General features: G+C 49.8%; 1 long non-coding RNA gene across 2 annotated transcripts in view; it reads right to left on the bottom strand.

The window, feature by feature from the left end:
- Positions 1-415: 415 nt before the first annotated feature.
- The window catches only part of LOC111560872, a 90,915-nt gene continuing 82,957 nt past the window's right edge, over positions 416-8,373 (bottom strand). For both annotated transcript variants that reach the window (XR_002743052.2, XR_006599399.1), the window contains exon 3: positions 416-6,293. This is a non-coding gene — a long non-coding RNA (uncharacterized LOC111560872). The remainder of the gene's footprint in view (positions 6,294-8,373) is intronic.

Below are 8,373 nucleotides of genomic sequence, written 5' to 3'. Positions count from 1 at the left end.
GCAGAGAATTTAGAATATATCAATAAGCTAGAAGAAATCAGGGGTGGGAGGTGGGGGGGAGTGGGAGATGGGTATTGAGAAGGGCACCTTTTGGGATAAGCACTGGGTGTTGTATGGAAACCAATTTGACAGTAAATTTCATTAAAAAAAAAAAAAGGAAAAAAAAAGAAAGAAATCAAGGACGCCTGGGTGGCTCAGTCGGTTAAACGTCCGACTTTGGCTCAGGTCATGATCTCACAGTTGGTGGATTTGAGCCCCACATAGGGCTCTGTCCTGACAGCTCGGAGACTGGAGCCTGCTTTGGATTCTGTGTCTCCCTCTCTCTCTACCCCTCACCTGCTTGTGCCCACTCTCTCTCTCAAAAATAAATAAAACATTAAAAAAAAATCAAAAAAAAAAAAAAAAAGAAGTTGGATGTGTCCCTTCCCCCTTCCTGCTCCTCTTTGCTAGGATGATGGCAATAGCTTCCTCATTGATCTGCATCCACTACTACCCTTCTAACACACATTCCTGATGAATGGACGTCAAATCATGCCTTTTGTCCCTGATTAAACTTCTTTGTCAGCTTCCCTCCACCCTTAGGATATAGCTTTTTTGTTTTTCTTTTAAGTTTAGTTATTTATTTTGAGAGAGAGAGAGAGACAAAGTACAAGCTGAGAAGGGGCAGAGGCATGGAGAGACAGAATTCCAAGCAGGCTCTGTGCTCACGAACCATGAGGTCATGACCTGAGCCGAGATCAAGAGTCGGCCACTTAATTGACTGAGCCACTCAGGTGGCCCCACCCTTAGGATAATACCCAATTCCTTACCATGGCTCACGAGACTTGACCTTGCCCATCTTAAACCATAGTACCCTCACTGGATACCACTCCTCCCCTCACTGCATTCTGTTTCACCAACACTCCTGCCACAGGGCCTTTGCGATGGCAGTTCCTACAATCTGAAATGCTTCTCCCATGGCTCCTATTCTTCCAGCTCTGTTTCTTGTCACCACCCTTCCCACCACCCATCTTAAGTAGGTCCCTCTTCCTATCAGCACCGTTTGTTCACTTTATAGTACCGATTATATTTTATATAATTTGAAATTGTATATTCACTGGCTCATTTTTCATGGGTTTTCCCCACTAGACCAGAATTTCTGGAGGGCAGGGGCCATACTGTCATATTCACCACTTTATTCCAGGTGCTTAGCATAAAGCCTGGTACCTAATAGGCATTAATTAAATATTCTCTGAATAAACTGAATGTACGGGAGGTGCTGCCAGAGGAAGTGTTAGGAGTTAAAGCTGATTCTGCTTAGCCCCATGGTGTCTCCACTTACAAACAGCAGTCAGATCAGTTTTTCCCCAGGAGTTCAGGAACTAGGACAGTTCCCCCAGGGCCTGGGTCTTTCCTCTCTTTTGGGAAAACTCTTTCGGCTTGGCCCCTTCTAGCTGTCCCTGGGGCTGCCCCTCCAGGAACCATGGGTCAGTGGCCAGCGTTCACCACCTCCCACTCTTCATCAGGGTCCCTGGGTTGCTTGGAAGCATGGCTCAGCCCCAACAGTGCCTACTGGTTGGGGCAGGGGAGAGGGGCATGGAATGAAGAGAGAGTATGTGGCTTGGGACTCAAAATGGGGACAGCGAAGGGAGTCTGAGGAGGCAGCTCTTCCACGCATTATAATATCCATAAAGTAAATGCAAATTAACTGAAAGCACCTTTTGAATAAGCAGCTTTTATTGAGGGAGCTGCTCTAATCCCTAAATGGCTTTATTGACCGAGAGGAGCTTCCTAGCAGGGGAGGGGGTGGGAAATGTGAACACGCTGTCAGGAATTGCTCCGCAGCGCCCTTGTCCCTGTGCTTTTAGATTCCAGACATGCTTCTTGTGGCTAATGGAACTTGCAGATCTCTAACCTCAGCTTCTACATTCCGTTCCCCTCCCCCACCGGTCTGGGAAGCCTGGCTTCTGGGTATGCAGGAGGCTGAGGCTGCTGGATGCTGCAAGATGAGGAGTGAATCTCAGGGATGGTAAGCAAGAGAGCAGCTACAGCTCTGTGGGCTCTCTGGTGTAACTACCCCTGAGCACATAAAATGTGCCTGTGAGTAAAGGGGGTACATAAAAGGACATAAAAGGGTGTGTGCACACACCCTTGGGAATAAGCATCAGTGTGTCTTGTGTCTGTGCAACTGTGTATATCTCTCCCTACAGTTCCGAAGGAGGTCTCCAAACATTTGTACTCCTCTCCTCAGGTGGAGATGGGGGGCTGGCCTCAGCTGGGGAGTCATACTTTTTCAAGGACTAATGACTTTTACCTGAATGATAATGAACTGATGACACATGGAGGCCCCTGGGCTCTGGAGGGAAGCCAGAGAAGAACAACTAGGGAAACAGAAGAGGTTGGCCAGGTTTGGGGGCTCAAGGATCTTGTCTCTCAGAAAGCCCACTCCAGCTCTGTTCAGATTTTAGAGAATGAGGGGCTGGAGACAAAGGAGGCCCAGGACATGATAGAAACACCAATATTCCCAGTCTGGCCTGCATGTCTCTTCCTGAACCCTGCTTTCTTCCATTCTCTGCTTTGCGCTCAAGCTCAATATCTCTCTCTCTCTCTCGCTCTCGCTCTCGCTCTCGCTCTCTCACCTTCCCAAAGCACTCACCTTGGCAATGGAACTGTGAAAGAGGAGGCTGGCCATTCCATTTTCCCAGGCTCAGCCTCTCTGACCCCCAAGCAAAGCCAAGTCCTACCCAGAAATGGAGGAATGTGGCCACTCCTCAGTATCAGATGCACAGAATTCTGAGATGGACAGGTTCACATAAGCAGGCCTTGGAGCACCAAAAACTGGAAAGCTGTCCCTTTGGACATGGAACCTGTCAAGGCTAATTGGCCCCAAGGATCTTTAATAATGGATTTAGGACCAGGTGAGTTGTCACTGGGGAAAGGAAAGGAGAGTTCAGAAACTTGCAGAGTATCGACACTGGAGGGACCTGGATTACAAAGCAGAATCTCTTCTCATTGGTCAGAAAAGTGACACCCCCCTTCTAAATGTTTCAAGTGGAGCAAAGGGGGCCGCTTCACTGGAAAGTTCCTATCCTACACTCTACTGCCACCAAGAGCAGCCATTTCTCCCCAAGCTGGACAGATAGAGCCCCCTTAGCACAGCCTGACACATAGTAAGTGTTCAATAAATATTAGCTGTTGTGAATAGCCACATAATTTCCAGATAGCAAGTCTCTGAGGCTGGTCCCTACAGAGAAGGCTGGACCTCTAGGACCCTGGGAGTCAGGAAGGGTGGAGGCCAGTGGAAAGCAGGTTTGGTGCCAAGATGCTCAGCTGGAAGACCAAGGAGTCTGGGACCCTGGCCTCCATCGTGGCCTCTCATTCCCCTGCTCTGGCCTCCCAGGACCTCTGTCCTCCCCTGCAGGGAGTCCTCCCTGTGTCCCAGGCAGGCCCAGTGACCTCTCGCTCAAGTCTGCAAATACATTCTTGGCGAGTCTTGGAAATGAAATTGTGCTCAACATTTGTATGGGGCTTTTCTGCCGCCCAGCCCTTTACAGACATTAGCTAATTAAATGGAGGAGGAGCAGAAGGAGGAGGGCCTGGCCTCTGTAGTTGGGACTCTAGGCCCTCCTGACCTGAGCAGCTCCAGTCTCATTCCTCCCTCCTTCTTTCCCTTCAAGGTTGGACTTAGTTTAAAGGGGAAGCAACTTCTGGGGAGCTGGCCACTGAGGAAGAAAGCAAGGGAGGAGGGAGTTTGGCAATATATCGAGTAGGTTGGTGTCTTCCTGAGGTCATCGTGTCCCACTGCCAAGCAGATCCAGCAACCGGCTGGGTCTGAAAGTGTTGTTATACATCTGCCATGCATGGGTCAGCCACCCTCTCCCCCTTTGGAGGAGGGCATGAGGACAGACAGACAATACTTAGAGCCAGAGTAGATTGTCAGAGATCCTTCCCAGAGGGCTAAGGGATGTGATGCAGGGCACACAGATGTTCGGCCTGGTCTAGGGACAGGACAGGCCACTCAGACGACCTGGGAGTCACAAAACTGTACATCAGATCGTACCCTGGAGAGAAGCCCATAAACCTCTGCCCCCTCATTCCCTGCTCTTGCTTTCCCTGAGGGTTGGAGGGGAGCCATCCCAGTTTCAGTGGAATTTCTTGCACTGTCTACTCCCCATCGCAGACCCTACCTGTGCCAGAAGTAAAACCCATGAGGGAGCTGCCTTCCAGTGGACAGCAAGTCTATTCCCACCTGGGAAGGAGAGAAGGGGAGAGACAGAGAGAGAGAGAGAGATAAAGAGACACACAGAGATAGAGATAGAGATATTGATCCTGGACTAGGACAGAGGGAGAAAGACCAAGAGAGAAAGAGAGATCAGTTATAGAGACTGGCCAAAGAAAGAGGCCATATTTCAGACTCAGACTATAGGAGAAAAGAAAGGAAGAGGCCCAAAACAGAGAGGGGGGTGGGGGGAGAAACAGTTCCACAGGTGACAATGGTGTCAAGATTAAGGATTTCTTGGCACAGCCAGGGGCAGCCCCATGTAGGAATCCCTTAGGAAGCCTAAGAGCTGCCACACCTCTGTCTCTCTCACCCAAGGACAGCATCTGCAGGTACCCACCTCAACTATGTGGCAGGTGTGCATTCGCCTCCTTGATCCCATCACAGGGACTACAAGCCTGAAGGCTTGGCCCCTTGTCCCATGGTGAGTATATCCAGGCCCCTCCCCAACGCCTAGGCCTGCTCCTGCCCACCCAGATCCCATCAGTCTGCCTGGGTTCTGACTGGGGAGTCAGGAGTACTGGAGGCCCCACAAAGTCCAGCAGAGTAGGGCCTGACCTCCCCTTACCATAATTATCTGTCTCATAAAAAATAGGCAGTGAGCTTCATAAACCAATTAACATTTCAGGGCCAGGGAATGGGTGCAACCGGAAGTCCAAGCAGCTCTGTCTGACAACAGTGGGAACCAACTCCAAGGGCAGAGCAGCACAGGGCCATGCCAGTGAATGCTCCCCTCCGCCCCGCCCCCCACTCAGGCCCGGCCTCAAAAGCTACGAAGCTCCTGTGGAGGCAACAGAAGAGGCTGAGGTAAAACCCAAGGAAGGACTGTCTGTGTGGCTGGTAAGGGCAGCAAACGCGGGGATAGTTTCTTCCCTTCTGTGATCGGCAGCCCAGCAGAGCTCGTTCCTCCCTCCACAGCCCTCTCTGGTTTTAGAAAGCCTCAAGAGCTTCCCAGCAAGTTACCAAGGCAACGATAGCCCAGCAGGATTCACAGTGACAACGGAGAGAAAGCAGAGACTGACAACAGCCCCACATCTCAGGGTGAGCAGGGAGGCAGAGGCTTTGGACCAGAGCAAACATCCTCTGCATCCCTGTTCAAGGAACTGTTTTCCTGCAGTTTGTGAGTTTACACGGCCCATTACCAGGTGGGTGAGAAGACGGCATTAAAGCTTCCCTCACTGCCCAGTGGGAAGGGGCGGTGTCTCTCCCACAGCTTCCCATAATGGCAGATTTTGTAGCTCATGGCCCAGCTCATAAGCCAGGGTACCTCTGCTTTTAAAGGCCAATGGGATTCTCTTCCATAACCTCCTGTCCTCGCCATGATGGCCCCCTTGGGAGGTTGCTAAGGAATCGTGGCTTCAGGCTGCTTTGGAATCACACAGAAGCGAGTTTGGCTCTTGGCTCGGTCACTTTCTGAAATCCAGTGACCTCAGGCAAGTCACTTCCCTCAGTCTGTTTCCTTAGCTGAAAACGGGGATAATATGATGAACTGTCAGGACTTGATATCATACATATATAATATGCTTGCACAGGGCCTGGCACTGGATCAGTGTAAAAAACATTAAAGCTGTTAAATTTTTCTCATTAATATTACTATTTTAATTTTTATTATCATTAAGTGGGTGCCTAGTTTACTCATCTATAAAAGAGGGATCACAATTCAGTGAGTCGTTTGAAGATTACACAAGGCAAAGCATGTGAAATGCTTAGACCAACACTTTACCTATAGAAAGTGCTCAATGAACAGGAGTTGTTATTTTTGATTCCTGTATCCCTCTTCCCCTAAAGCCTCAGATTATATATCAAGGAGCCATTACTGAGATGGCCCAAACTCCTAGTTCCTTAAACAGTAGGGGCCTTGAAAATGAGGCTTCTGGAATCACAAGGGTTGGATTGGTCCTTCCCAGTGGCCATGCCAGTGAATGCTCAACTTGCTTCTGGACCAGGAATGACTTTGACTTCTGCACTCCTTCATTTCCATCTCAGGAGCCTGAGCTTCTGTGAGCAGGCTGATGTCCAGCTAATGCCTAGCATCCTGCAGAAAAGGGGTAAAGGGTCATTTAGAATGGAAAAAGGTTTTATCTCCGCACAGAGGGTCAGATGCCAGGCTAGGGGAGGGGACACCAGAGAATGGATGAGAGGACCACGTGGGTGGGGCTACAATCCCTCTTAAAGGCATCTGTCTTTTGTCCATTGATCCAGCTGAGATCCACTTCCGTGAGTTCTTGGATATGGTTGAGTCAACTGCAGACTGATAACCAAACTCTCAGATCTTCCTCCCTGACCAATATCAACGGCCTTCGGGGGCCAGTCACACTTCTGACCTTTGAGAAAAATGAATAAGGCTAATTTGTGACGCAGTCTTCTTCCTGTCAGCCTGCTCCACACATCTGTGCCTCACTTGTCCAACAGTGTGAATTGCACAGGTGGGTGTCCCAGGGGTCTCCAAGGTGTGCCACAAGCTAAAGGGTGGGCTAAGACTGCAAATGGAAGAACTTCACGTGAAATCTCAGAGAGTGTCCTAGTTGACAGAGTTGGGAGACATAGGGAAAAGGCTACGTGCAAACTACAGATTTTGCTTCTCTGCAGATTTCCAATCAAAGAAGATCCCATCCCTAACCTCAACTGCCCTGGAGAGCTTGAGAGTGAATGACTCCATGGGGGTGGGGTGGAGTTGTGGGGTGGAGCTGCTCAGGACCCCTAAGATATTAAGGAAAGTGAAGTACTTCTCATGCTGGACCCAGCCAGGGCCCCCAAAACTGTCTTTGTCTTTCCCTTCCTCTTACCCCCTTCCTCCGTATCCTGGAAGACCTATTGCTTTTTTTTTTTTTTAATTTTTTTTTTTCAACGTTTATTTATTTTTGGGACAGAGAGAGACAGAGCATGAACGGGGGAGGGGCAGAGAGAGAGGGAGACACAGAATCGGAAACAGGCTCCAGGCTCTGAGCCATCAGCCCAGAGCCTGACACGGGGCTCGAACCCACGGACCGCGAGATCGTTACCTGGCTGAAGTCGGACGCTTAACCGACTGCGCAACCCAGGCGCCCCATGAAGACCTATTGCTTTAATGTTCACAGCACCCCCGAGGCCTTATGGGATGAGGTGGGGCTCCTGCAGAGCCAGACTCTAGAGAGAACCAGTGATTCTGGGTTCTGATGTTAGAAACCAGGTCTGAGGATGACTCAGTCATGTCCTTCCCCAGAATAAATTCACAGATTTGGGCCTGTGTCCTCAGCTCTGCTGGCAACAAAGCCTTTGTTTCCAGCCCAGAGATCCTATCTTCCACACCAGCCACCATGCCCTGGACTCTCCCCTCATTATTTGAACAGAGAAAACTTGGAGGTGCTAGAAGCTAAAGGCCAGGCTTTTCTTCTGGGGCTGTGTAACATGATACAGGTGTCACCCTCCCTGATGGGGAGGGCCCATACATCAGTGTCCACACAGGCCCTGTTACTGGACAGGACGAACTCTTGAGGTCCAGTGGCTTTGGGATGACTAAGTAGGGATAATGAAGCCTGAGGGACACATGGAAAAGAAGCAGGAGCTTGGCCTTGGGAAGCTGCCCCCTTCCAAGGTTTCCCTGAGAAAAGTGGTTGCCCAGAAAGCCCCTGGTATGTCACCTTCAGGCCAGGAATGTACCACACCCCTGCTCAGCACTCCCTGCTTCACCCCACCTCTGACTCCTAGATATGTCCAAGAGGACAGATCTGAAAGAGAAAAAGGTTGTTTGTTTTGTTTCTGTTGTTGTTGTTGTTGTTGTTTTTCCCCTTGATGAAGAACCTAGTAGGCAGGGCATGGGCAATAGCAACACAGATTAGGGGCGCCAGGGTGGCTCAGTTGGTTAAGCGTCTGACTTCGGCTCAGGTCACGGTCTTGCAGTTGGTGAACTCCAGTCCCACGTCTGGCTCTGTGCCAACACAGCTCAAAGCCTGGAGCCTGCTTCAGATTCTGTGTCTCCCTCTCTCTCTGCCCCTCTCCCACTCGTGCTCTGTCTCTCTCTCTCTCTTTCTCTCAAAAATAAACATTAAAAAAAATTTTTTTTAATTAAAAAAATGGCAACACAGATTAACCTTGAAGTCATTGAGAAGAAAATTCAGCTCCCCAAAGATGGCCAA

Source organism: Felis catus, chromosome A1 (genome assembly GCF_018350175.1).
Source record: "Felis catus isolate Fca126 chromosome A1, F.catus_Fca126_mat1.0, whole genome shotgun sequence".
In the NCBI taxonomy this organism is placed as follows: domain Eukaryota; kingdom Metazoa; phylum Chordata; class Mammalia; order Carnivora; family Felidae; genus Felis; species Felis catus.
Note: the sequence above shows the minus strand (reverse complement) of the source record. Positions and strands in the feature narration are given on the sequence as shown.